The following is a 21,763-nucleotide window of genomic DNA, read 5'->3' as shown; positions in this document are numbered from 1 at the left end:
TGTGCGGCGATCGCAATAATTGATTGGTATTGCGTTCATAAATTTGAAATTCATCAGATAATTTATGATTCCTTGGAATCAACATTTCTTGGATGAATATTTCATGGCAATAGATTGTAAGGTTTATTTTTTCTTCTTGCTACATAGCTACATAGGCAAACACGCAATAAAAGGAATATTCATGTTAAAACACGTTGACGCGAAACAGGCCACGCGTTGTTAGGCTTCGGAAACATTTTCAATAATTTCGTAATTGAGTCAATTCAATGGAATCAGATTCCAAGAAATCACAAAGCTGTTCTAAGCTTATTTTCCCAAGCAGGAGAAATTGGCTAAATAATACTTAATTCTGTTATTGATACCTAACTATGATATGAACTACCCCTGCATAAGAGGTGAAATACCAAAGGAATAGTACCAAAGATTAATATGCACAATACTTGAGCCATAACATACTCTGTTATTAAATTTTATTTCAATACCAAATGCATAACCAATTATTATTCGTTTGGTATTGAAATACCTAAGCATGCTATGCCTCAAGTATTCTGCATATAAGTTTTTGGTATTATTTTTTTGGTATTTTACCTCTTATGCAAGGTTAGTTCATACCAATTTCTGTTATCGAGCTCCTGCTCGGGTATACATAATGTGTTTTCAAATACACCCAGGTTTGTTTACGAATTCCACATCAATTTCTCGGTAATCCTGAACATTCACAGCTTTTGAAATACCTCCTGATGTTTTTTTTAATTTTTTGTGATTTTTTTCGTAGGTTTAACTCATTGTTTCATTGACGCTTAAGGTATGCACAAGGTAAACGATTAACCAATCCGTGTAAAAAACCCCTGGGTGTAATAGGAAGTAGTGATAGGTAGTTTGATTGAATTTGAGGTGAATTCTCTCATTCGTCGGTCGTTTTAACGGTTAAAAGATCAAAATCAACAGCAGAAAAATCTTACTATGACATCAAATCGAAAACTATTCCTGCTATCGATGAGAGCAAATCGAAAACTAATTTTGATATTGGTTCCGATAACAAAATAAGTACACAGTTTGATGTCAGATCATACAATTTAGAAATCAACAGCAAAATGAGTTCAAATTATTTAATCAGTCATGATGATTCATATTTGAAAACAAGTTATGATTTCAATTTGATATCAATACAAAATATGTTTTCTATATGCTCTCATTATATTTTCAGACTTCGCTCGGGCTGATATCCATGTCGATTTCTGATCAGTCTGATAGATATCCGGATAAACTTGACAAATATTTGCCATTATGACAAACAGTGGACTGCGGGCTTTACTTAACCGCTACTGAGATCTACTGTGGTATTCGGCTGCCAGAATCACAACAGAATCTATTTTTAGATTTTTTATTATTCATTGTTGTTGTCGTTGCTGTTCCATCTCACCGTGAGTCCATTGTGTATATTTGTCCGTGTCGTGAATCCAATGATTGTTGCATCATTCGGTTGCCATTTATCCGTGTAACGTTGGAGGAATGCCTCCGAGAAGAACAAGTTGTCAGTCGCTATCAGGCAGCCGTAACGCTAAGTCGCGTACCCCAAACGCCACCGTATGGGCAGCTAATCCGGCGACTGGCGAGGGTTTTGGTGTACATATTTTGATCTCATTTTGCTGTTGATTTCTAAATTGTATGATCTGACAGCAAACTGTGTACTTATTTTGCTATCGGAACCATTATCAAAATTAGTTTTCGATTTGCTCTCATCGATAGCAGGAATAATTTTCGATTTGATGTCACAGTAAGATTTTTCTGCTGTAGATTTTTAACTTTTAACCGTTAAAACGACCAAAAGGATATCAACCTGAGTTATAAAAATTTGACAACAACATTTCACAACAACGAAATTAGTTATCGATTTGCTCTCAAGCTTTGCTCGGGCAATTACCCGAGCAATGCTTTAGAGCAAATCGTTAACTTGTTTTGCTGTTGTGAAATCGCCGAATATGATTACTTAATTTGATATCTTTTTGGTCGTTTTAACGGTTAAAATAACAAAATGTATAGCAGAAAAATCTTACTATGACATCAAATCGAAAACCATTCCTGCTATCGATGAGAGCAAATCGAAAACTAAATTTGATATTGGTTCTCATAACAAAATGAGTACACAGTTTGATAACAGATGATAGAATTTAGAATTCTACAGCAAAATGAGATCAAAATATGTTCTCAATCATGATGATTCATATTTGAAAACAAATTATGATTTCAATTTGATGTCAAAATCAAAATATGTTTTCTTATATTTTTTTTATTTATTTTTTTTTTTTTAATGTCTTTATTAATGAGATTTTCAGCCCGCGGCTGGCTCATCTCAGTATTTGAAGGTAAAAAAAATAGGGATCCTGAAGGGTTTCCCCTATAGTCTGATGTACAATTTTAATTTGTTATAATAATTAATTCACTTTTCCTATTTTCCAAAATGTTTCAAATTTAATGTTAATATTACTATGGGTTAGGCTTCCTTATCCTGCAGTTTTTTTGCAATTTGGTCGAATGTCTAGATGCGCTGGTTTGTAGAGTTGGATGTCTGGTAAACAGGAGGTTAAATTACTGCAAAAATGCCGGATTCCTTAAGAACATTCATAATTTTTGATTCACTTGCCTTGTCATTTTGGAGCACGTCTCTGATGCTTCCCAATTGGTGGAGGATCCTAACGTTTTCCAGCTTAGGGCAATCACAGAAGACGTGCTCTACAGGTTGGCACGGTTGGCCTGACCTTGAAGGAAACAAACCTGCCCATCATCCCTGGTTTTTTTGTTGGCGGCTAAGTCGGGAGAAACTCCGACGGCTACCGAGTGGTACAAGATAGATCCAGTTTTAGAATACCATTGGTAGTTCTTTCCGAGGGTGTTCTTCATTGTTGCAGGTGTTGCTCAGTGGATCTCCTGAAGTGCCAGGACCACAGGTTTTGAGTTATGAATCAGCATCTCAAGGTCCGGCAGGTTGTGGAAAAAACCATTGATATTCCACTGAATGGCGAAAGTCGACTCGCTGCAGCTTTGAGAGTGTCGGGCCGAACAAGACAGAGCTCTTCCAGTAGTAGGCGAAGTGGCATTACCCACCAAAGGCAGAGATGTCCCAACGGAGCAAAAAAGAGGAGTATTTGTTTGATTGTGCTTTGAAAACGATCTGTTGGAGTTAGGGAATATATGCGAGCCTGAAGTGGGTATTGAGCTATTTTGTTTCGGAAGTTGTACTGATTTATATCCAGTTGATTTCCGGGGATTCTTGGAAGAAGCGGGTCGGATATTTGCGGTTTGGCCATATCGTGTTCTATGTAGCGCATCATACACAGACGAGTTGGTAGCTTCCGCTGTCGTAAGTGGAAGAAATGAGGAAAATCCTGAGTAATGATGGATCTCAGGTGCTTTTGATTTTTGGCATCTTCTAGGAGGGTTCCTCCTTAGGACTGGCTTGACTCCCGCGTTGTCCTTCGAGGGGTTTGGCGTCTCGAGCTGCATTCGGTGTAGACCTCCACACGAAGAAAGTCGTTGACTAGCCCAAGGTGGAGTTGCAGGGCTTTTACATACAGGTACTACGAGCTTGACTCCCTCGTCGTCCTTCGGGGGATGGTTGTTTGAACCTTGTTGCGTCCCAGCAGGGAGGACATTCAGGCGTCGGAGGTTGTCCATCAGTTCCGGTTGGGGTGTATCGGCCGCACTGCTGGGGCCCCGACTACCCGAAGCCTTCACTGCAGCTGCTACTATAGTCTTGGGTTGGTGGGTGGATGGTCTGTGTCGCTCGGTCGACTCCGTAGTTTCGACGTTGTGCTCATGGCTTTATGGAGTGAAGATATACGATTATACGATTATACGATTATCTGGGAGATATTTACTAGTTGGAGGACCGAGCATTTGCTTTGACTACTGTTTTGAGGATCTTCCGCTCGCGTTCGCCTTGCCAGATTTTCTGGCTCGCTTGGCTCCCGGAGCACGATTTGGAAATTCGCCACCGGAGGAAGATGATTCCCCGTGGCCTCGTTTCGAGGGGGTGGATGTAATGGTGTGTTTCGAGTGCTGGGATACCATACTAGTATCCGAAACGTATCCGTCTTTGTTCAAACGTTGTTTGCGATTTTTCTTACTCTTTTGATCGTTAGCCTTCAACGAGGCATTGCATGCGACCCAGTTTTCGATTGACTGACTGATTGTCCTATCGAGATTATGATTTCCGGCTAGTGGTTCGTCGGTGGAAGATTGGGAGTGGCACATATCGTCATCCACATGTAGTTTTTGAGATGCGTCTTGAAGTTGGCTGGAGTGCGATGGATTACTTGACAAAAGTTTCTCAATAATCTGATCTTTTTTGGCTAGGTCTACCTGGAGTGATTGCAACGTTTCGGTTAGCTCGGCAACCTGACGTACTAACTCCTCTATGGTCCCATGTTCTCGGACAGTTTCGAGACGTTCGGTAACGCAACGTTCACTACCACCAGCAACGGTCGAGTATGAATTAGTATTCCGGTTTTCCCCTGATCGGACTTCATACTCACGGTGCGCTTGAGGATATGAGATTCCTTTGTCGATTCGAATGTGTTGGATCGCAACTTCCTTTTCAAAAACTGGACATTTCCGGCTGGAAGCGGAGTGGTCATTTATATTGCAGTTCTTACAAAACGAGGCTTCACTGCAAATCGGACGGTCTATGGTGATTTGGTTTGGTGTTCCTTCTTTGGATGCGTGAGTGCGGTCCTCTTCGTGTACTTTGCTGCATCTCCCACATACACGGAAGGGCTCAGTACACCGTTTTCCAGTGTGCCCGAAAGACCAGCACCGGTAACATTGCATCGGAGACGGGTAATAATTCCGGGTTCTACAACGGGACCAGCCAAAGTCCACATGGGGGGGGGATAACCGTACCGCTGATGGAGAGGATTATCGTCGGCGTGTTTTCGAATAAACCATCTGGCTTGCGTCGCCTAATACGGCGCAGATCCTTCACGCCTTGGGGTTCCAGTTGCTGCTTTAGGTATGCGTCATCGAGGGTCATTGCATCGGAGCAGGATACTATACGAATTGTCATTGGTTGAGCTGGGGATGTTCGCTAATCTTGACTTCATTTCCGTTAGCCAGATTCGTCATCTTGCAGAGTCTTGTGAACTGCGCACGGCTCCTAACCTTCAGTACATATGAACTACCTCGATTTTCCTTGAATGCATCGTCGATTGGTGCGTTTAGATACTTCTCTACCGAAAGCCGTAGCAAAAAAGGATCTTGTGGCATCGAGCCGGAGGTCGCCTCCATTTTCAAGTATTGCAGGGGGCCTGCAGTACCATCCCTGTCCATGAAATTCGGAAACCGTGCTCCAGTGTACTCACCATTTACAAAGTTTGTTGGACTGTAGTAACCACCACCGGGGCCCCCTGGGTCCCCTGGGCGGTGTGGTTGCCCGCTCGCCAGCGACATTCTGGCGATGCGGTATGGACTTGACACATACAGGCGTCACTGAAAATGCTGATTTTTTCCTCAATCAAACTTGGATTCGTGGGCCGTTGGATCCTGTTTAACAGTTACTGGTGCACTAAAACTCTTTCGCTTTTCCTGGACGTGATGAGATATTAATTAATTAACGTCTGCAAATTATTCCACTGCACTTTTGAGGTTACGCTTCGTTGTCTGCTGAAACCAGTAAACACTTGCTTCTCCCTCACGTACTAACCCACTCGTGGGTCGCGATCACCCGGAAAGACGCGCGATTCGGGAAAAATCCTAACCCGCTATGGGCCCTTTGCAAAAGCCTGAAAAGTATCCGGGGCACCGGCGCGATAGAAGATCAACTTCAGATGAATATGGTATAGCAAGGATCGGCTGGGTCGCCTCTGTGCAGTGCCTCCCAAGCAGCACACTTGTCATAAAGGAGTTGCTGTCACTTATGTACGACGAAATCCGGTCATATATGAGTTGTTGCAACCAAATTGGTCTAGATTGTGCTACTCGGGCTACCACTTCTCGTGCTGTTGTACTCACCGCTCCATGGATCGACTCCCATAGATCGTTGATGTTGTCGCTAACGTTGATTGCACTTATCCATTCGTCGAGCTTCTGGCGGTACTCAGCCGATACTCCTTCCGCCGACAATTGCTGGATATTGTAACGCATCGTTCGCTGTGATCTTTCGTTCGATGCAGTTGACAACCGTGATCGAATTTTACTGACAACGAGGTAGTGATCAGAGTCAATGTTCGGACCTCTGAATGTCCGCACATCGATAACATCCGAGAAATGGCGCCCATCCACCAGAACATGGTCTATCTGGTTGCAAGTTTCACCATTTGGGTGTCTCCAGGTGTGCTTTCGGATGTTCTTTCGTGCAAAGTAGGTGCTACTGATGGCCATCCCTCTTGCAGCAGCAAAATTTACTAGCCGTAGGCCGTTGTCATTGGTAGCGGAGTGAAGGCTCTCCCTACCGATTATGGGACGGAAAAAGTCCTCTCTACCGACCTGAGCGTTAGTGTCTCCGATAACAATTTTCACGTCATGCTTTGGGCACTCTCCATAGGCTTTATCAAGACATTCATAAAACGTGACCTTCACGTCGTCGGATTTATCGTTTGTCGGTGCGTAAACGTTGATTAGGCTGTAATTGAAGAATTTGCCCCGTATCCTCAACACACAGATTCGTTCGCTAATGGGTCCACCGCACTCGCTTCATCTGCTTGCCCATCACTACGAAACCAACTCCATGCTCTGCTTTTTCACCGCCGCTGTGATAGATGTTATACTTGAATGCAGTGTTGGTCGTGGGGTCCACGGCTCGGAATTCACGTTCTCCGTATCTGGGCCATCGGACTTCTTGAATAGCGGCCGCGTTCATTCCAACCTTCTGCCGTTTATCGAGCCAGAAGGCTCACTCATCCAGGTTCATTTAGGATCCTGACATTCCAGTTACCGAGTTTCCAATCATAGTCCTTATTTCGTTGCCGGGTCGGTTGCCAAAAATAACGTTCTCTTTTTCTTCTATCTCCATTTTTCGTGGTATTTGAGAGGCTTCAGTAAGCTACCTTACCGGGGTCGCGTTACCTACATCGCGATAATGGGGCTGCCACGTTAGGTATAGCTGACGCGATACAGCAGCCTCACGATATACAGATGCAAAAATGGTAAACTGGCTTAGAAATCTCGAAGTTAATAACTGTGGAAGTGCTTAATGAACACTAAGCTGCGAGGCGGCTCTGTCCCAGTGTGGGGATGTAATGTCAATAAGAAGAAGAAGAAAAAGAAGAAGAAAAGACGTTATTACGCATAACATCAATATATAATAATGTCACTAGTACGCTGGTACGCATATTTTTTTTTTTAAATTGAGAAGGTCCCACCAGGTTTACCACATGAAATATTTAAATACCGTCGTGCGGGGCTTCTTTTAATTCCGGGGGCTACTTTGGATTTTTGATTTTTTGAAAAAAATAAACGGAAAAAATACCAAATTTGAAACAGAAAGTTACCATTCAACTATAAACAAGACACCCGATTGGTGATAATGACAATTTTATAGTTATTTTCGTTACAATTCTTGTTTTAAAATGTCCAAAGTAGCCCCTGATTTATCAAAAGAAGCCCCGCACGACGGTACGTATCTGCAAAGATAACAAAACGTAGTGGAATTAAATGGAAAGTGCTAAACTCGTCTTAGGCGGTTGAATACATTCCACTAAAAAACGAACTTGAAATATTTTTTCTGATTTAAAACAGGATAAATGGTAAAACAATTCATTTAGATTGTCGAATGATAAATAACATTTGATATATGATGCAATGGAACTCTATCGAATGTATTAGAAGACTTGGATAAACTCTCAGATACTAATAAAAAAAGATCTGATCTAACATGCGTTAAACAAGCTGTTCAAGGTACATTGCTGATTCGTTTGTGAAGGTATTGATAATTGTTATCGTAAATAAAACATTAATGTTGCCAAGACGTCCGACTGTATAATAGAGGACACGTTCTACAGTAACTTTTCTGTTTTAATGATAGCGATCTACCTATTAACGATATAAGGAATTCATCACACAACACAAGTACTATGGAAAGATTTTCCCCGTACCAAGTTTACCTCGATAGTTGTAGTGCAGTGAATCGTAATCAATCAATAATTACGCTCAAACTGTGATCTGATAATGCATAATGGATCCGATTGCATTAAATATCTATACATTTCCTATTTTTGAACCACATCGCAAAGCCTTCTGCGTAGAACAAGCCGTCCTTGCGTCTGCGCAGTTGTCGCTGCCGCGATAAGGCAAAGTTATGCTCGATGGAGGGCAATTTGCTGCTAAGTACGACAGACGAGATTGTACATTCCACATTTGTATGGTAAACTACCGATCGCCGGGAGGTAGTTTTGACTTAGAACAAGTCATTGGAGAAAAACGGAATCCCATTACAGAAACAGCGCCAGACGAGGTAGCTCGAGTCAATTGGTTTGAGCCGATTATTAGCGTTCGGTCGGTCGACAGCAGCACAGGCGCAATTTTATTGAGCCGATAATGCACATTCCTGCACTTCCCTAACGCGCGCGCTCGTTCGCGATGGAAACCACACTTTTATGCGCATTCATGTGTGTTTAGTTCGTTATTGAGCTTGGAATCGAATAATAAGGTACAACAGTAACAAAAGAAGTCCTCTGATTTTTTTTCATTGATCGTATCAGACTGATCCTTCTTTGAAAGTTGGTTGGTTGGGTGTGGTACCAGTTATGTAAGAAGGTGTTCTTTACTACGATAATCATAATGTATGTATATTATATGTATTTTCCATCGAAATAACAAATAAGAATTGAATATTGTGATAGGTTTAATAAATGTTTAATCTGTTTAATGCCAAGCAGTTAAGGTTCGCTATTTGGTCATCCATGTTCGAACTATGGACAAAATAATGATTTTTATTATTTTGGGCTAGCCTGATGTTCGTCTATATGTCGTCGAATGCGACCGTCCGTCGTAAAAATGAGGGAATGCACTTTGGTCGTCCTCAGATTGACATTGTTTCGAAATGTAAAGACATATAGTGCGCGAGGTATTACGGAAGGTGGGTCGAGAAGGGAAACAAATTGGAATTCCATCCCGCAGCCGTTGTTTTCATTGTCGCCGTCGTCCGTTCGTAGCCAGGCCTCTTTGTTTGGAAGGCGCTGTGCTGCAGCTCTGCTGGCTGAAGAGTGAGGCGACCGACCACAAAAGATATTATCTCGCTTTTAGGGTCAGTGGGGTTCGATTATTGTCTGGCAATTTACGGTTGTTTATCTCTGGAAGGCGTACTGTTTGCAGGATAATGGTTATCTTTCCTGCCGGTTGCGATTGCTAGTTTTCCATGTGGGTGCATTGGGAATGTTCGAAGTACTGATTTTGTGCGTGAGGAAAACAACAAAGCACTTTCCATAACAGTTTTTAATATTTATTCATTTATTTATTTATTAATTGGTACATTCATCTGACATCATTGTCTACATGAATAAAACTTAAGCTAGGCAAATGCATTAGATTGCAACAATATGTGAGATAGTCTGGCTCAAGCTAGTATGAAAAAATGTTTCAAAATTTGTTGATAGGCGATAAGAAAGGAATATTAGTATATTATATTTGATTTGATTGTTCCTTCCGAAAACTACAGTAAGGAATATAAGTCATTAGACCTGGGCCGTTCTGCCCATGGTCGCATAGTCTCATATGAAAAAACATCAAATGGACAAAAAGGGGGCAAACATCAAGGAAAAATGGACTCATATGCGGCCATTTTCCATCTGAGACAAACTGATTTGATATTTTTTTCGACTTCCCCTAAACAAGCATTCCTAAAACAGTTGGATTCGATAGTACTATGATGAATATGACCGTTACAGATTATAACTCGAATACGATGAAAATTCATATGGGACTGATATACGATCATAGGCAGCGTTGGTGTCACAGAAAATGATATCGTTCATCTGGTATCCCTTTTTTTAATCGGTCCTGAGGCGAATGCCTGAATGTAACTTGGTACCGAATTGGAAGATTGTTTGAGAAACTGCATAAGATCCTTTTCACACAATTTCGAGAAAACATCAAAATTCGATTCTTCGATACAGATAAATAGTTTTTGGCAAAACTCAACACGCTGGGCCACTTCAAGTACAAAAGGTCTCTAAGCGGTACTCCATAATTGCTTTTCAAAGTGGCGTGCACATATTATGTAGTTTCTCTAACAAACGAAATAAATTTCATACATTCCTGAACAAGGATTCAGGATATATAATAATCTCATTTTGCCCAAAAAGCCTCCACTACTGCTCTGCGATCGATTCCAATAAGGTCGATGTCGTCCGCAAAGCCCAGGAGCATATGCGACCGTGTGATGCCGTTCCCTCGAAAGTGCATCACCCTGCTTCAATCCGTCTAAGGTTACAAACGAAGTTGACACTTCGTTTGCAATCCGAATACTTGATTTCGAGCCATCCAGCGTTGCACGTAGCAGTCTAATCAGTTTAGCCGGAAAACCATGTTCGGACATTATCTGCCACAGCTCATTTCTTTTCACTGAATTCGACATTGTTGTTTCAAAAGGGCGAAAGTCGCAAACGTAAACATTGACTTCTTCTGCTGATTTCAGGAAGATTAGAGACTTCTGGTGGTATTTTCCACTTCTTTCCGATAGAAGGCGCGGAGCGCCACCGGTTCCAAGTGGTTGTTAGCTGGGAGCGGTCCTAGTTGTTGAGGAATTTGCAGGAAAAGGCATTGTTTACGTTTGCGACATTGGCCCTTATGAAACAACCGTGTCGAATTGTACGCTGCTTTGAAATCAATGAACAGATGGTGAGTCTGCAAGTTGTACTCCCGGAATATATCAAGGATCATCCGCAGGCTAAATATCTGATCCGTCGTTGATCGGCCCTCACGAAAACCTGCCTGGTATTCGCCGACGAAGGACTCCTTAAGCGGTCTTAGTCTGTTAAACAGGATACGCGACAGTATTTTGTACGCCGAGTTCAGAAGGGTGATCCCTCTGTAATTGGCATACTTTAGTCTGTGCCCTTTCTTCTAGATTGGGCATATCAGGCCATCCAACCAGCCGGCAGGCAGTTCTTCATCCTCCCATCTTTTCTAGATAATGTGGTGGATTCATTGATGCAGCTGCTCACTTCCGTGTTTGAGAAGCTCGACCGGGATCTCGTTCTTCCCAACAGCTTTACTGTTTTTCAGTTCGTTTAGAGCCTTCTTTACCTCGTTCAGCGTTAGTGGTTCCACAACTTGACCATCGCCGACTATGTGCATCCTGCTCCTTAATACACCACCGTTTCAACAAATCTTCGAAGTGCTCCTTCCACCTGTCTGCCACCATAGTCTTGTCTATCAGCAAATCCCCCTCTCGGTTATTGCACATGGCGGGCACTGCCCTAATAAAAAAAATCCAAAAGAATTACAATATAAATTATTGTAACAGTACGCTGAAATTATTAGTAATTACGGCAAACTCTATTGTGGCTCGCAATAGAATAACATTATAGAATATTGTTTTCCATCAGAAAGCCTATTGTAAATGGCAGTTTTACAATAGAAAATAGGGGTTGTTATGTATCTTTACAATAAAAAAATCGATTTTTTCTCGAACAAATTTTTGCAATTACAATTGAATTTTTTGTAATTCTATTGCCAAAATTTTTCTGGCAATAGAATGTATTGTACGTCTTTCGGAACAACAATGTGGCACTTTAATTGGTATGATATAAAAACAATAGATTTTAATGTTCACCAAATAAATATATTGTATTGTTATGATATTTTATTGAAACTCTATTGTATTTTTTATCCGGGTGGGGCAGTCTTATGCCGCGCGCCATTGACAGTTAAGTAAAATCTCCGCATATCGTCTCTATCCATTTTTTCCTGCGCTTCAGCTATCACACTCTCTTTGTGTTGCCTATTTTTCTACGGTGGATTCGTTTCTCGTCTGCCCTTGCTACACTGTACCGCTCTTTATTGGAACGGGTACGAGCCGTTAGCATTCGACTCCTAGCAACATTTTTTTTGTCCGTCACTCGCTGGCACTCCTCATCAAACCAACCATTTCGTTGGCGTCGCTGTGCAGTGCCCAACACTTCCTGCGCTGTTGTAGTCGCAGCTTCGTGGATATTTTCCCACAATCTGTTGACGTCGCCAGATCCGGTGGCATCTCCTTTTCTTTCTTCCAGCTCCTGGTGGTACTGTTCAGCAACTCCTTCAACTGACAAGCGTTGGATATTTCGTTTCGTGAATTCGTGACGCTGGAAAGTCGTACCCGAATGTTTGCAACAAGGTAGTGATCCGAGTCAATGTTCGGATCTCTGAAGGACCGTACACGTACATAACATCCGAGAAATGTCGTCCGTCGATCAGCACGTGATCTATCTGCGAGCATGTGTCTCCACTCGGATGTTGCCAGGTGTGTTTGCGGATATTCTTACGTGCGAAGTAGGTACTGCTGATTGCTATTCCTCTAGCAGCAGCAAAGGTTACACCGCTTCCACCGGATAACACGCTTCATCTGCTGCCCGATCATCATAAAGCCAACTCCTCGTTCTGCTCTGTCACCGCCGCTATAGTAGATGTGGTACTTGAATGAAGTGTTTGCTATGGGATCTACCGCCCGGAATTCACGTTCTCCAGTTCTGGGCCACCGTATTTCCTGGATTGCTCCCACACTCACGTCGACCTGCTGCAGCTCACGAGCCAGGAGCCCAACACGTGCGGGTTTATTCAAAGTTCTCACGTTCCAAGATCCGATTTACCAATCGTTGTCCTTTATTCGTAGCCGGGTCTGTTGCCGTTGAATCAATCCGTTTGCTCTTCTGTTGTCATACTCTGAGCAAAAACATGATTACCGTGACCCATCCTTACAGACCTGAGTGGTCACTGAAGGTCCTTTGGAAGATCCGGAATAATCGTAAACATGATCAAGTAATGACACGCATTTTTTTCAAAACTGTCTGCTATTGTGCTCTGAGCAAGAAATACTTGTCGTGACCCGTTCTCATGTTCCTAAGCGACCAAAGATGTCTTCCGGATGATCCGGAACATCCGTAAATGTGGTCAATTCATGGAACTTATCATAGAAGAGCGCGATTTTTTCAATTCTTTTTGTTGTCGTCCTCTGAGCAAAAAAAAATTGTCGCGACTGGTTCTCGTGTACTAATGTGATCACTGGAGGTTCTCCGGCAAATCCGGTACATCCGTAAGGTTGTCAATTCATATAGCTAATTCTAGAAAAGAACGGGATTTAAAAAAAAAAAGTTTTCTGGGCAAAAAATGATTGTCGGACCTGAGTGACCGCCGAAGGTCCTCCGGAAGAACCGGAACATCCGAAATAGTGGTAAATTCGTGAAATTCATTCTAGAAGAGAACGTTTTTTGACGTAGAACTACGTCTGTCTTTTCTATATTGTGATACACTTTACGATTGCAAATAATCCAAAAAAGTCACGAAAATATGATAGACTTTGATTGTTAACATCTCAGCCGTTTCTCAAAGGATTTTCAATTTTCTTAGACCATTCGATCCAGGAAAAGTCAACGCTCCATACCCGATGTACACTGAAGTCATTTATTACGCGTTTTTTTACACGAGTCGCTACTTATGCGATTTTTTATTCACTCGAATTTCGGGATTTCCGCGTTTATTCAGACATATTTTGGGATTCACGCGGTTTTTTACGTCGGGTTCTTCAGTCAATCTCGTAAGTGCATCGCAAGCTTCTACTTCCATAGCACACTGTAACTTGGTTTGCTTTTTAACTTAGTATTCTATTAGCATATTTTAGTTAATAATTGCAAGCTTTCTATGCCTGCCATTGCATTAGTATATATATTGTGTGGAAAAGACAATAGATATATTATGTCCAGGGTGTCGAGAATGTTTCCCATCCGAAAACATCCTAGATCGGATCGAGAATCGATCTCGCCATCTCCGGATTCTGTGCCTTTGTTCGCAAGGCTAACTGAAGACCTCAAGCCAGCATAGACGTCGAATTAATGCAACTCACAGGGCTTTTAGCTGGTGCAATACGTTTCTGTTAACTTACACGCGCGTTTTCTCTCGAAAGCTTGGGGGCGTTTGACGGCTGGTTCTCACTTACGTCTATTGCTGCCAAAAGAGGGCCTCGGTATCTTCTTCGCTGCTTCAGTGGATGAGTTCTGGATGCATTTTTGCTGATTCCTAGGTGTCTGCCGGAGTAAACGCAAAGTCCGACGCAACTCACGTGAAGGAATAATTATTATCAATAAACTGTCAAACTATTCCAACTTCCTGATGATCACCAAACGCCGTTGACAACTCAGCTTTCAAGATGGGCTTTTCTGTAATGAGCCACCGGGGGTTTAGACTAACTTAGTCCTCTAAGTCTGCCACCCCCAACGGGCGGGCGGAACGTCACGTCTGTTATTAAAATTGGACTGTGTATGCCAGGTGTGACGTCACGTTCGGTCGACTTTGGCCAACTTCGGTAACCCAGCTGAGAGCTTCTCTCTCAAAAGAGCGAATTCTCGTTGAACAAATACTACTTTAGGGTTTGGTCCACACCTATAGTAAAGCACACCGCTGCAGTTCCTGTTTGCGTCGATGATGGCTGCAGCGCTACACTTTCTGTCAGGGTTGCGCTGAATCATTCTCGTACAATAATCATTGCAATTATTATTTGATAACTTCTCAGGTATGAAAAGTAGGCGAGTTGTCATCGGCGATCACTTTTCAAATTTTGGAATCGATTGATAATAAACACCAATTTATCATTTTATTGTAAATCTAACTACAGTCGCCTCTCCACATCTCGATATTGAAGGGACCATCCAGATGGAAAAAGATCGAGGAATGGACGGAAAACTGGAATGATTACTAGTTCCAAAAAAGCTCGTTGATATGAAAAACGACAACAAAATAAATGTCGTTTCCTATTGTTGATGTGTTTGTTATTGTCCAAAGAGGGTCTAGTAGCCTAAAAATTTGAATATATCGACATAAGGAGAGTGAATCCAGAACGAAATATGATCAGAACACATCGAGATAAAGGGATTTCGAGATAAGGATGTCATCGAGATATAGAAAGCTCAAATATATGTAGATTGAAGGAATTGAGAAAACCATCGACATGGAGAGATATCGAGATGTAGAACATCGAGATGTAGAGAGTCGACTGTAATACCAATTTAATGTCAACAATCAAGCTCAATGGCATTGTGTTTTGGTGTAATGTAGGAAAGTTCAAAAGTAGCATTTACCAATGCTTGGAATCAAGATTTTTTCATCAATTGATAATTTGGATATGTGATCGCTTGAGAGTGTTGTTCATCCTCGATTATTTAAAAAAAATATTTTTATCATCCTTTTCAAATGTTGATCTAAAAATTCTATACATCATCAGGGTTCGTGATACTCACTCAAGCTCAGGAGCACAGGATAATTAACGAAAACTGATCCACCCTTGGCTTGAACAACTGTACAGCTACGTAGTTCTACGTCACCTTTGCGTACAACCCGATTGGGTTGTACCTTTGAGTTTTTTTTAATGCTATCTGTCATCGTACTCTGAGCAAGAAAGGAGTGGCGTGGACCATTTTCATGGAGTTGTTTGACCAGTGCAGGTCCTTCGGAAATTCCGTCAAAGTGGTCGAGACAAGTGGTTGAAGACAAGAAATGTTTCTATGGTCGTTCAAGACCCTTCCCCTCGGAAAATTTTATAATGTACGAGAGGTGGATTAAACAGAATGTTTATGCGGCTCATTATACCCCGAGTCCCGGGATAAGAGAAAGTGTTGGTGGACGGAGGTTTTATTGCTTGGCAATTCATGAATTGGTAAAATCGACCGTTCGTTCAAGGGCCATCCAAATAACGAAATACTGAGGATATCTTTTCTGATCAGCAATTGAACCGTTAGTTTGAGAAACTGCATATGTGACATTTTTGGCTAAAATGAGATTTTTATATATTCTGAATCTTAGTCCAAAAATATGTATTCTGACAAAAAACACATTTTTACCACAGACAAACAGACGTAACAGCTAGAACAATTTGTTTTAAAATCCATCGACCAGCTATTTTACCACCACCTAACGTGCATGTTGTACGAAACAAAGTTTAGTACGACAATGTCAACAGAAGGCGCTAGTGTCAGGTGTCAAATGCAAGGGTATACGATGCGCGCGCCCCTGGATGTGAAACTCGCAAGCAGTTGAATTTAAAACGACCGTTGAGATCATGGTCGATGGGAATTTCCTCAGTGTTACGTCTGTTTGTCTGTGTTTTTACCCTTGAAAAATCGACTTTTTATCCGAGACTCGGAGACCCAAGTCATATATACCAATCAACTCAGCTCGACGAACTGAGCATGTGTATGTGTGTCTGTGTGTGTGTGTGTGTGTGTGTGTGTGTGTGTGTGTGTGTGTGTGTGTGTTTGTGTGTGTTTTTTTTTTTTTTTTTTTTTACAATGGTTAAAGGCCATCAAAAATCTGCGCGACAGACACCTCGAGCATCCACACTATGCTCGAAGGCGAACAGGGATGGGCTCCTCCCGACCTGCTAAAAATGTGCCTCCCGGATAAACCGGGTCCCTTATCCTCCTTGCCTCGATCCCCCCGGGACCACTGGATGCTGCGACTACTTCGGGGGGGGCTGTGCTCATGCACTTCTTCTAAAATTCCGGCCCCTAGCTTAGGCTAGTTCGCCGACTGGCTTGCTGAGATCCACTGCTACATTGTCTCGATCCTCGGCGGTCGTGCCGCAAACTTCCTCACTCGAATCCTCCTGACTTCCCCGGCGTCGAGGGTGGTCCACCAGTTCCGGTGAAGGAAACTTCCGCACTGATGGTGCCCCGACTACCGGCGGCTATCGCAGGGGACGCTTTCGCGCATTGCGCCGACTTCGTCTTCGGGTTGCAGAGGTGGTCCGACAGTTCCGGTGGTGGATAACGTCCGCACTGGCGGTGCCCTACATACCCGAAGCACTTCCTTCTTCTTTCTTCTTTCTTCAGCAGGTTGACTGATCGAGTGCCGAAGTCGGTCCGACGATTCCGGTTGGCAGAAAACTTCCGGTTCACCGGCCCCCCGACGACCCGAGGCCAACACTGCTCACTATGCTGGATTTTCCTCCGAGCCGACGCTTGTTTGCTGGTCCCTTCTCCATCTACGCTGCAGCTCAGACAATATTTGCCTCACGATTCTGCTTACCACATTCCACGTATCTTCATCGTGACACATTCGCTCTGCGATGTTGTCCACGCTTAGGGCAGGCATTCCTCTACGTGCTTCCGCAAACCTCGGACAATCGAATAACACGTGCTCTGGAGTCTCCTCTACGTTGATACACGCCGGGCAGAATGGCGATGACGCATGGCCACATCGGTGCAGATATTGGCGGAAACAACCGTGTCCGGATAGGAACTGAGTGAGGTGAAAGTTCACCTCTCCATGCTCCCTGTTCACCCACGTCGACACATTGGGGATGAGCCGGTGGGTCCACCTTCCATTGTCTGCATTGTCCCACTCCTGCTGCCACTTCACCATTGAGTCCAGTCTCATCGTCTCCCTCACATTTCTGGTACCTCTCCGTTGGTAGCACTCGATATCCTCTGCTAAGGTTATGCAGATTGGAATCATCCCTGCGATAACGCAAACTGCCTCTGACGAAATTGTTCGGTACGCACTCGCCACTCGAATGGCCATTAGACGAAACACGCTATTCAACTTCCTACGATTACGTTTCGTCTTGAGCGCAGCTCCCCAGGCTGGAACGCCGTACCTAAGTATTGAGGATGATACGGTCGCCAGAAGACGCCTACAGCTGCCTCTCGGTCCGCCAACGTTCGGCATGATCCTAGCAAGCGCACTGACCATCTTTGCCGCCTTCTCGCAGGAATAGTCGACATGGGTGTTGAAATTCAAACGGTCGTCGATCATCACTCCTAGATGTCTCAAAACCCGCACGGACGGTATGTCGTGCTCTCCGACGATAATCTGCATTCGCTGTATGATTCGGCAGTTGCTGACCAGCATCACTTCCGTTTTGTGGTGAGCAAGCTGCAGCTTGACCCCATTCATCCAGTTTTCAACTGCGTCGGTCGTCTCCGCCACCAGCATATCTACCTCTTCCAGCGACTCTCCGGTTATCGTTAGAACGACATCATCCGCGAATCCGAAGATCTGCACGCCTTTGGGCAACTTCAGCTTTAGCACTCCATTGTACATAACGTTCCACAGCATTGGGCCAAGTATGGAGCCTTGCGGAACACCCGCCGTAACCCTAATCGACTTCTGCCCCGAGTTCGTATCGTAGACCAGAATCCGGTTTTCGAAGTAGCTCTTAAGGATTCTACACAAATAGCCAGGAACCCGCATTCCATGCAGCGCTACGGCGATGGCCTCCCAGCTGGCACTGTTGAACGCGTTTTTGACGTCAATTGTTACTACGGCGCAGAACCGATTGCCGCACCTCTTTTTCTTGGATGCTTTCTCTGCAACTTTAACGACCGCCTTAATTGCATCCACCGTCGATCTGCCTTTTCGGAATCCAAACTGCTTCTCCGACAAGCCGATCTCACCCTCCGTGAACTGCGTCAGCCTGTTAAGGATAATCCTTTCCAGAAGCTTCCCCAGTGTATCCAGCAGGCATATGGGCCTATACGAAGCTGGACTCCCCAACGGTTTTCCTGGTTTCGGCAGTAACACCAGTTTCTGAATCTTCCACTTATTCGGAAAGTAACCATCTGCTAGGCATTTCTGCAGCACCATCCTGAACAAATCTGGAAACGCCAGTATCGCAGTTTTAAAACCACGTTTGGAATTCCATCCGGACCCGGAGCTTTCTTCTTCTTCAGACCTTTCGCCACTGATGACAGCTCGTCGTTGGAGACTTGCATACCTGCAATGGTGACACGGTCTTCATCTTCGTACGGTGCAGGCGGCCACATCGTAGAATCATGTTGCGGGAAAAGACCGTCCACGATGATCTTCAGCTTGTCCGGACACATCTCCGCTGGCGTCGCTGGACCCTTGATTTTCGTTATTGCCACCCGATAAGCATTGCCCCAAGGATCAGCGTCAGCTTCTTGGCACAACTACTTGAAGCAGTTGGACTTGCTGACTTTGATCTCCCGTTTGAAAGCCGCTCTAGCTTCCCGGAAAACTATCTTACGTTCTTCTCTTACCGTTTCAGACCTTGCCCTCTGAAAACGTCTCCTGGCCCTGAGACAGGCAGCACGAAGATTGGCAAGAGATTCGTTCCACCAGTAATTTGGGCGTCGGCTGTCTAATGGCTCCAGTTTTCTTGGCATCGACGCATCGCAAGCCCTCGCTAACGTTTCCGTCAGTTCATCTGCTTCCAGATTTATTGCGCCGCTGTCAACTCGAAGTGTTTCGATGAAAAGCTCCTTGTCAAAGTCCTTCGTTTTCCATCTTCGCCCGGTAGTCCTTATCCCTCTCCGCGTCGTCGGTAGCCGTGTTCCAACACTATACCGGATAGCTTGGTGATCACTATGAGTGTAGTCCTCACAAACTCTCCAGTTCATGTTTCTCACCAGCGACGGGCTGCAAAACGTCACGTCAATGATGGACTCCTGCTGTCTCTGCGAAATGTACTAACGGTACCTTCGTTGCACAGTCTGACTTCCAGCTTTGCAAGCGACTCCAGCAAACTATAACCTCTGGCGTTGGTCAGCCTGCTCCCCCAATCCACTGCCCAAGCATTGAAATCGCCTCCGATGATTGCGGGTTTAAGGCCGATCAGCTTCTCCGTGAGTGCATCCAGCATCCTGTTATACTGCTCTAAAGTCCACCGTGGCGGTGCGTAGCAGCTACACACGAAGATCCCGTTGATTTTGGCGACAACAAAACCTTCGTTAGAGCTGTCTACCACCTCTTGGATAGGGAATCTGCCCATCACTTGGATAGCCGCAATCCCCGTAGCATCCGCCACCCTGTTGCCGTTGTCAGAAGGGATCCGGTACGGCTCAGCAATAATTGCCACGTCGCACATTGCTTCTGTTGTCGACTGCCACAACAGCTGCTGTGCGGTGTCGCAATGATTGAGATTCAACTGGATGATCTCCATTAATCTCGGCCCGGCTTGATCCCATGGGTGCCTTTGTAAACAGTGAGGTCCATGCAAGGGTTGACTCCGGTGCCTTAATGCACCGTGTTCAGAGCCGGATCGACGTAGATCAGGAATGTTACATCTGAACCTACTACCCACCAGTCTAGGTGACAGGTGTTGAGCGTTACCGGAGGCCTGCCAGGTTGTTTACCGGGACGGAGGCAGTCGAACCATTAGCCTGCCTGCCGTTTCAAAAAGATGTCACTCTTTTTTACTCAAGAAACAGAATAGCTCGACTGTCAGCCCATATACGCCTAATCCTATCCAAAAACCGAGAATCGTCCAATGTCGTTTGCCGTGACCAGTATACCATAATCAGGATCTTACTGGTATGAATCCTGATGTGCCAGTTGGCACTCCTCTTGGGCTTGTGTGCTTTGAGCGGCGCACGGTCGCTGTGATAGGGCCTGCTTGCAGACACATGCAGCTTTTATAGAGGTTCAACAGAGCCCACTGTCAAACCCCACCACATCCTAGACAGGCCCCTAACTCGCAGTGGCCATGGGAGGGTCGTCAAGCCCTTGAACAAAGTCCCTGCTGCCCTGTGTGTGTGTGTGTGTGTGTGTGTGTGTGTGTGTGTGTGTGTGTGTGTGTGTGTGTGTGTGTGTGTGTGTGTGTGTGTGTGTGTGTGTGTGTGTGTGTGTGTGTGTGTGTGTGTGTGTGTGTGTGTGTGTGTGTGTGTGTGTGTGTGTGTGTGTGTGTGTGTGTGTGTGTGTGTGTGTGTGTGTGTGTGTGTGTGTGTGTGTGTGTGTGTGTGTGTGTGTGTGTGTGTGTGTGTGTGTGTGTGTGTGTGTGTGTGTGTGTGTGTGTGTGTGTGTGTGTGTGTGTGTGTGTGTGTGTGTGTGTGTGTGTGTGTGTGTGTGTGTGTGTGTGTGTGTGTGTGTGTGTGTGTGCGTGTGTGCGTGTGTGCGTTACAAAAAATGTCACATCTAGATCTCAGCCGTCTGTGAACCGATTTACATGATTTTATCTTTAAACGAAAGATATACCTTTGCCCTTGAACGCATTGAAATTTTTTTGCAATCGGACATTTAGTTTCCGAGATATTTAAGAAATACGAACATTAAGTGCAAAATAATGTCACATCTAGATCTCAGCCGTCTGTGAATCGATTTGCATGATTTTATCTTTAAACGAAAGCTATGTCTTTGCCATCGAACGCATTGAATTTTTTTTGCAATCGGAAATTTAGTTTCAGAGATATTCGTGAAATACGAATCTTAAGTGCATTTTCAGAAAACTAACAACATAATGTCACATAATGATCTCTGCCGTCTGTGATCCGATTTGCACGCTTTCATTTTTATACGAAAGCTATGGCTTCGTGATAGAACCGATTAATTTTTTTTTGGAATCAGATATTGGGTTCCAGAGATATCTGTGAAATACGAACATGAGGCATATTTTTAGAAAACATAAAAATTTGCCACATCAATATCTCAGCCATCTATGGTTCGATTTGAACTCATTCGGGCTTCAACGGTTGCAAATCATCGGGCTTGGTTGCAAATCAAATCTGCAGCCTTTGTGTATTGTTATCGAAAATTTAAAAAAAATCCAAAGATATCCCTTTTTTTACATTGAAATCGATAAAAAATTATCACTAGTGATTTCTTAGCTAATTTCGCTTTT

At 43.9% G+C, this 21,763-nt stretch overlaps 1 protein-coding gene across 2 annotated transcripts in view; it reads left to right on the top strand.

Annotated features, from left to right (window-relative positions):
- LOC134205875 (transcription factor kayak) overlaps positions 1–21,763 on the top strand; it is an 82,399-nt gene that overhangs the window by 4,157 nt on the left and 56,479 nt on the right. The gene's annotated exons all lie outside the window — the stretch shown is intronic.

Source organism: Armigeres subalbatus, chromosome 1 (genome assembly GCF_024139115.2).
Source record: "Armigeres subalbatus isolate Guangzhou_Male chromosome 1, GZ_Asu_2, whole genome shotgun sequence".
NCBI lineage: Eukaryota > Metazoa > Arthropoda > Insecta > Diptera > Culicidae > Armigeres > Armigeres subalbatus.
Note: the sequence above shows the minus strand (reverse complement) of the source record. Positions and strands in the feature narration are given on the sequence as shown.